Source organism: Xiphophorus hellerii, chromosome 22 (assembly GCF_003331165.1).
Source record: "Xiphophorus hellerii strain 12219 chromosome 22, Xiphophorus_hellerii-4.1, whole genome shotgun sequence".
NCBI classification, from domain to species: Eukaryota; Metazoa; Chordata; class Actinopteri; order Cyprinodontiformes; family Poeciliidae; genus Xiphophorus; species Xiphophorus hellerii.
This window is the reverse complement of record NC_045693.1, coordinates 25402270-25410724: the sequence shown is the minus strand read 5'-3', so window position 1 is coordinate 25410724 and position 8455 is coordinate 25402270. Positions and strand designations below refer to the sequence as shown.

Below are 8455 nucleotides of genomic sequence, written 5' to 3'. Positions count from 1 at the left end.
GACGCACAACAAGTATGTTTGGGATGTAAGCTATTTTTAGATTGCAAATAGAAAAGTGTCCTGTGCTTAAAGCCACAGGACATTGTTCACACAATTTTGGAAATGTGGCATTGTCCAATATCTTACCCACAGCGGCTGATCTAATTCAAATAAGAACTAATCCCTCATATCAGGTGTTTCTCCCCATGCTTTGAAAACGGCAGCTATCAAATCACTGCTAAAAACAAACAATCTGGACAAACCATCATTGCAAAGTTACATGTCAATCTGTAGCCTGAAGGCATCTATCCTGAAGGCATTGTTTGACCAAACACTTGCTGGTTGGTCATTGTTTGAAAGATGAAGCTGCCCTTGTCAAAGTGTTCAATGGTGCTTGCATAAATATGGACCCTGGAAGAACCACAGTGGTGGCTCTGTTGGACCTCAGTGCCTGTTGACCATGACATATTATTGAAGCAACTGAAGGACTGGGTGGGAATGTCTGCTATGGTACTCGACAAAGTAAAGAACAGAGATTTCTTTGTGGGAATAGGTGTCTTTCATCAGAGGTGACAAAAGTCACATGCCAGGTCCCTCATGGTTCCATCCTAGGGCCCATGGTATAGAACATCTACATGCTCCTGCTCAGTCAGATTATTACAGGTAATAAGTTAAGTTACCATTCCTATGTAGATGATACACAGCTCTACATTACAATGTCACCATCCATCCATATGGCACATCAATCAAGCACTGACTTGGATGTGCCATAAGCTTCTTCAACTGAATACAAGCAAAACTGAAGTAATACTTTGTTTTACCTAAAGAAGAATAATCAAGAGTCAGCACACAGCTCAGCTATTACAGCTGGAAACCAGTGATCAGGCCCAAAAATCTGTGTGTAGCGATGGACTCAGATCTGAACCTTTGGCAACACATAAAAACAACTACAAAGTTAGCCTTCTATCACCCAATGAACACAAACTAAAGAACTAAAGTTCCCAGCTGTTGCATCCACAGACTCGTGGGCTGTTTTAACTTTCCTCCTCTGCAGGAGGAAAGTGAGGAAGGCCTCTTGTTTTTTTTGGGGTGGGGGGGCAGGTGCAGCATCCAGCTGGTGTTCATCAGACCTCGTCATGGAGAAGTATTTAAAGGAGTGCATTTCCTGAGAAATCTAAAGAAAAAGCTCGCTAAAGAAATGCTTTAGTGAGCTTAGTAGCCATCTAAAGCATTTCTTCTGTAAACCTCCCCCTGGTGTCCTCTCCTCCTTGCAGAGCTAGCCTTCCAGAAGAAGGCTCCTGGATTGTTTACATGTCTTCCGTTCTACGGATCCGTCCTGGCGTCTCATTTTTTTTGGCCTCCTTGCCACTCCATTTCTAATCCACCCACTCAATGCTCACCTGGCCGTCCACCATCCAATGAAACAGCAGAACAAATATCTCTCTCCACAAACCATCTCCTGCAGTAAGCAGCCGATCAGGCTGCGGATGCACCTTACACTCCCCAGGACCATCGTCCTCCTCTTCACATGTGGTTCCAGTCACCTATTGGGTGTCTCCCCCTCACCTCCCCCTGCAAGACAACCTTCAACTCTATTGTGTATCTGTCTCAATGAAACATCTTGCCAGTTATCCTTGCTATTCGTAATTGTTGCCGGCATTGGAGTCATCAAGTGAAATCATTGAAAAACCAAGATATTGAGAAACTCATCCAAGTGTTAATCTTTAGTTGAACTGATCACTGCTTACTGTCTTCACAGATCTGCCTAAAAGATCTGACAGCTGCAGCTGATATAAGACGGTGCTGCATCGGATATTCACACCAACACTAGGTTCTAAAGTCTAAAGTCTTAAGTCCATTGGCTCCCTGCACGTCAGAGAAAATACTGTAAAATAATTTTGTTAGTTTATAAATCACTGAATAGAATCACCAAAAATACATTAGAGACCTGTTGTTGTTGTTGTTGTTGTATCAACATCCCAGATCACTCAGATCTTCTGGATTTAAATCTTCTCTGTGTCTTCCCGAGTCAGAACTAAACATGGAGATTCAGATTTTATGCTCCGCTAATCTGGAGTAAACTTCCAGAAAACTGCAAAACTGTTAAAATATTTTTTTCTATTTTTTAATTTTTTTATCTAGGTTAAAAACCCATTTGTGTAGCGTTGCCTTTGATTAATGACAATTGGAGCATCACTAATTTTAGTCTCTTTTTGACTTTTCAACACATTTATTTTCGCACCATAACATAATGTGTTTGTTTTATTTTTCATCATGTAATACACTTTGAACTACTGTGTCGCTGCACTGCCCTATACAAATAAACCTGGTTTGTGTAATGTATTTCATATCAGCGTTTTGGTATTTTGGACACTCAGTGGTGCTGTGGGCCGTAATATTTCATACTTTTCTCATGTTTGAATGACAACCAAAACCAGAACACCACACTTTGACTTGTAATTAGTAAAGTTTCTTTTTTTTTTTTTTACTTTAGTATTTCAAAAATAAAAGGTTTTATTTATGTATTACTGTATTAACTGTAGTGCCACTCTGAAAATAGTGGCACTACAGTTATAATCTGTGATCAAAGAGGTTCAGTCTATCTCATATCCACTTCTGCAAATACTTCTCTCTTTGTTGCTCTGTGTTTCCACAGTTAGCGTGTTTTCACTACTGTGACGTGGAAAAAAAGGGGAAAAGGGAAAAAAAAAACAACTCTGAAAACTAAAAAATAATATAACCAATAACATTTCTCTGAAAGAAGACACGTGATTTGAAAGCTAATCCAAAATTTGTTGTTGTTTTGCTGTGTAGTCTGTAAAAGTACGAACAATCTGCCTCCATCAAGGGGTTGAAAATAAGCGGAAGTAGATCACCTGCCTTCACAAAACAAAAGCACGGAGCTCGTCACTGAAAAGTTAACTGAATTTAAATTGGCTGCAATTGCTGCTGTCTATCCTACTGTCTTCTCTTCTAGCCTGTAAATAAAGCACTACTACTATTATCCACATTCTGCTAAAAAAAAAAAAGAAAGAAAAGAAAAGTAATAATAATAATCATAAAACGTTAGTTGTATAATCTTCCTGGTTGTTGACATGATCAGCTGTCATGTAAATCCTGGCAGAACAAAACTCCCAAAACTAACAGCTGAATATTCTGGCTTCATCAAACAAAAACAACAAAATGAAACATGAACTTTTTAGATGCTAAACTATTCCTGGTTATAACAGATAAACACAAGAAGTGTCCAAAACAAAAAAGTAAGTGCAAAGACTATTCCAACACACATTCCCTGCCACTAGAGACCTAAGTATATTGAGTTGCTGCCATGTGATTGGCTGAGTATGTTACAGGTGTAGCCTACCTAAAAAATGATCAGTATTTAGTCTTGGTTAGTGTTCCAGTTATGCCAAAAGTCGGAACTCGGAGCTTTGACTTCACACCACAGGTAACAGCAGCAGTTTATGTCCATAACACTAGATCTTTCTAACATCATCTTAAGCTTTGCTTTCCGTTGGTTTTGGACAGACTCTTGCAAGTGTCTTGTAAAATAAACATGTTTCCCACTACAGCTTGACCTTACTCACAGCTGTTTTTGCCATATTCAAATTGAAAGTCGCCCAACAAGTTCTAATTGGGGGAGAGAGGTGGGGGGCTTGCTCCCAATTTCCCCACTAGGAAATCCGACCTCGGAGGGCGTTCCAGTTGATTTTCCGACTGTGGGAAGTCGGGATTTCCCAGTTCTGACTACAACTGGAACGCAGCACTGATCCCCAACGCTCTGTCAGTAGTTTATTTTGGAAAACGGCGGACGTTCCGTGCGTAGTAGCTGGAAATGTACATGGAGACAACAAGAATCCGTGAAGTTGAGTCGACAACCCTTTGGGAATATGGAGGGAGACTGTTTGGAGGTTCCGCTTGGTTTAACCAGAGTTTAAACGAACTTTAAACTTTTTACGAATGTGAGACAATTGATTCACGGACATGTGGTGCTGCTTCGCCTCCACGGTGAGGTGGAGGTTCCTCCGGTCGGCCGGCAGCTGATCTCCTCGGTTGGTAAGTTAGACTGCCGTAGTTCTTTCTCCTTGTTGACTAACTGCTGCGGTTTGGATCCTACTGTCTCTTGCGCTGCCGTGTCTTGCCGTGGCCCAGTCCCACGTATCGCAGCTGATTGTCCTCTGCCACCACCTGTTGCTCCGCGAGTTGAAGTAAAGATAAAGAAAACCGCATCATTCGCGGTCGAGGCGCTGATTTAACACAGGAATCATCCGCGCTCAGTGCCACTTTTTACAACACAAACCAGCAATAATTATTGGAATATGAAGCAGCTACTCCTCTGCCTTGTTTGGTACGTTGTCCTAGTGAGGTGTCTGCATCATATGTTTTCATAAAGTGCACGGGGCCGTCTACATTTTGCAGAGTAAGTCGCTATTATTATAGAACTACTTATTTGGAAGGAATCCGATGCCGCAGTACCTCATGCTGGAGATACAGAAACGTGTTTTGGGGTCATTTTCAAATGTTTATTTCTCTCAAATCCTAAGAGGTAACAACAAACTCTCTGGATTATGTTAACAGGTCACCTATGCCAGGGTTTTTCCTCAGTGTATTATAAGCCTGGCAGGCTACCAGGCTTTACTTGTGTCCCCATCGGGCTTAGCATTGTTTATCAGTTTTTTTTCCTCTGATTCCCTTTTTTAAGACTTTATAGTTGGTGATTAGGTCTTTGTCTTCCAGTCTTCCAAAAATGCATAACTATCAAATTATATTTTCAAATTTCTTGTCAACTTTAAACATTTTTGAACTTAAAAACACGGCGCCCTGAGCACGACAGAAACCAGCTTAACAAGTTTTCTAGGGGAAACCCTGTATCCTATATCCAGAATTAATATTTCTTACATTTACGCTAATAATAATGATGCATGTCATAAAAATGCACTGTTCTGAACACTCAAGGTCGCTGTACAGTTAAAAACCATTATACAACAATGGCAACAATTGGAATATAAAAGTGTAATAATTAAAGCAAAGAGGAAATGAGCTGAAAAGAGTGGGCTACTCTCAAAATACATGTTTTCAGACGATATTTAAGCAGTGAGAGAGAAGTGATGTTTCATAGGTCAAGGGGTAGGACAGGGAATTTGAGGATCAGCAGGAAGTTCAGTTTATTGACCAGGTGGACTTATAGAAATGGGTGTGCAGAGTTTGCCACGCTAATAATTCACAAGCGTGCCTGATAGTTTACCTTGTTTGTGTCTCTCAGGTAAATCAAGTCAGTCACATTTGTTATTATCACGTTCAAGGAATGCATCCTTCCTATGCAATTCCACTCGATTCTCATCTCCCAGTGCTGCGTCTGGGATTTCTCCCATTGAGTTTTATTCCTCTGAATTTCATCCCCGACCAATCGGCAAACAGAATGAGTTGTGAACGATGATGTCAATTTCTAGTTGGGTTTTGCATCGAGTGAGCAGTGAGATTGTGAGTGCAGGCTTGTGAGCAAACTATAATGTATGGCGTGTGAGCTTATATCTCGCGCGCTTCGCTCAGTGCGTGTTCTGTGCTCGCTCTGTGCCTGCGTTGCGGGCTGCGCTGTGGCGTTACTTTTATAAAGTAACATTATAAAGTTAATGTTAGAGAACCACACGACCAGTCATACACAGACAGGCCTTTTTCATTCAGAGCATTCTTTGCAGATACTGCATTTACCTGGATAAATAACAACCAATCATAACCAGCAAATCAAAAATACGACACCAAGCTGCAGACGTTATGAAACCTAATACAAGAAATACTTACATTTTGTACCAGAAGTATATTTAGTTAAGCAAAGAAATATTTGCCCATTTTAGGTCATTTTTCTTTTATATTAGTTTTACTTTTAAATGTGACCGCAGCTGGCCTGCGATGGACTGGTGACCTGTCCAGGGTGTACCCCGCCTCTTGCCCATTAACCACTGGAGATGGGTAACAGCACCCCTGGCAACCCCACAGGGAATAAACGCATAAGATAATGGATGGATTGACAAATGGATGCAACCATGGCTGTTCCAAGTTTTTATAGGGCCTTTTGCAGAATAGGATAGTGGGCCCCCTCTTCCTGTTAGGAACATCACCTCCACTCAGCATTTTCAATACAAATTGGTGGAATTTGCAATACGAGGTCACTTTTAAATGGGTCAAGCTTAAAATTAGTCAGTGATAATTATTTCCTGAGTTGTATTTGTGAACAAACACAAATATTAAACCCATCAGATCATAGCCATAGTTATAATGTGATTCCATAGCATCAGATTGTAGTTATGCCAACAAATCAACCATTAAAGATTTATTTTTCGCATTTTTTGCAAGTAAACTCACCAACTAAATTGAATCTTGCAATTAAATGTTAAACTATTTACTGCTGCAGTATGTAATTTTTATAAAGAAGGTTTTTTTTTTTTTTTTTTTTTTACATATTTGTTAAAACTGTCACCATGTCGTGACAGTTTATGAAACAGATAATCTGTGAAAAGATCAATGCCATCTGAAGAAATGCACTGCTCCGACCAAAAACAACCAATCAGAGCAGGGAGAAAGATCTGAGCACTATCAATCAATGCAACCAAACGTGTTCATGGCGGAGAAATAACTATACCGGTTCGTTGCATTGACCAAGCAAATGCAATGGCTTGGTCTTAAATGACTAGGCCAAAAATATATAGAATATAGTAATTATATTTTTTATTTGCTTTTTTTTTTAGGAATCTGCACTTGTTTTAAGTATTGTCAGCAATGTCTTCCAATAATATAATTACCTAATCATGTTATTAAATTTCCAGTCACCTTTTAACATTTTTTTTTAACACAAAACCACGGTGGACTGCCGTAGTGCCACTACTGCTGGGCTTTTCAAAAGTTTTCTGGGGGAAACCTTTTATCTGTAGACTGGTAATACAGACACATGCACATCATGTCCCTAACTTGACAGTTTGTCATCGACTTGTTTGTTTAAGAAGCAGGAGAGGGAGAAATCTACTTCCCTTGTACTGAGAGGTTGCTTTTTCAATCTTCTCGGCAATCTGCTGATGTGCTTAGTGCTGGTACTGGTACCACAGGAGACTAAAGCTGTGTTCTGCCTCAGCCGTGAGTCATGGGTCAGGAATTCAAACGGTGTATTTCCTGAAAGGCTCGCTTAGCCTCTGGATCATCTCCAGGATCACTCTGACCACTTTTGCACAGGTAGACGATCCCAGATAGGAATTGGCCTAATTTCTAGAGGATCTCCTCAGCATGGGATGTTCTGGGTTCTTGAAAATAAACATATTTGAAAGGAGACCATTTGTGAAAACGCCGCTAATGTCAATGTAAAGGTTGTGCATGTTGTCATTGCAAGTTACAGTTGATTGATCTTGTTGATTGACTAACAATTAATTGATAAAAGGCCATTATCTTAAAAACCTGAGGTTTTTCAGGTCCATCATCTTTCCATAACATAGACAGTTTTTTCCATGAATTGCTGAATTTTAAAAGGAACATCATTTAATTTTAACATTATTTTGTGACGGTTGTTTAAATACCAACTGATTGAACAGCAAATTGTGGTTTTCTTACATTATCAAACTTGCTCATCAAATAAAAATCATTCTGATAATTCTAACTTACCTAAGACGAGAGAAGTTTGGCCTAATTTCACTTCAGACAGTGAGGAAAAACAGGTGGACGTCTTTTTATTCAGCAAAGGTAAACTTCTGCTTTTAACCGCACAAGAGTTGGTGGTTAATAAATCAGTCAAGGCTCGACCAGTCTTATGTTTGTTTTGGTTTTCGTGCTTGTCTGAGTCCCACACATGGCGGTTCCACAGATGTGGTCCTATCAGTTTCCTGAATCTTCATCGAATAATCCTGTTCAGGCTGCAGTGGTCTAAGTAAATTTACAGCAAAATCGGAGGTCATGTTAGGCTTTTTTTTAATCGTTTTATCATTTTGACTGGCGGCATTAAAAAAAAATAAAAAATTCTGTCTATTTTCTCTTGTCAAGTTTTGAATAATAATAATGACATAGGCTATTCAGTTGCATTTAATTTTTATTCTGTTTAATTAGTAATATTCAGCAAGATAATCCACATCCCCACACAGATAAAAACAGATGAACACATGTAACTTTTTATTTCGCTGTTACAAAACCAGGGTGAGTCGGGTGCAAATTATCTAGGATATGTGATAGAGGGGAGCTGAGCAAGGCGACGCCACGCATGTATTTAGCTCTGCAGTGAGATGCGGTTGTTAAAGTTGAATTAACTTCTGCACATTTCTCTCTTTCCTCAACAAGATAAGCTCCCTATTCTTCCATTTAAACTATAAATGGATTTATAGTATTCTTCTTTAGTTTTCTCTGTTCTGTATGTGCTGTAGGTTCCGTTAAACGCGCTGCAGAAGCTCGAATCGACCTGACATGGAGCAAATAATTTGTCCTGACAAGGCCCAAATGTTGGGTC

At 39.7% G+C, this 8455-nt stretch overlaps 1 protein-coding gene across 2 annotated transcripts in view; it reads left to right on the top strand.

Annotated features, from left to right (window-relative positions):
* Positions 1-3395: 3395 nt before the first annotated feature.
* The window catches only part of LOC116713138 (ras and Rab interactor 2-like), a 29762-nt gene continuing 24702 nt past the window's right edge, over positions 3396-8455 (top strand). Inside the window, exon 1 of one of the 2 annotated variants that reach the window (XM_032553140.1) lies at positions 3396-3427. The gene's annotated coding sequence lies outside the window, so the exon portion shown is untranslated. Of the gene's footprint in view, positions 3428-3806; positions 4036-8455 lie in introns of those variants that run through there. The other variant, XM_032553138.1, reaches the window with a different exon arrangement.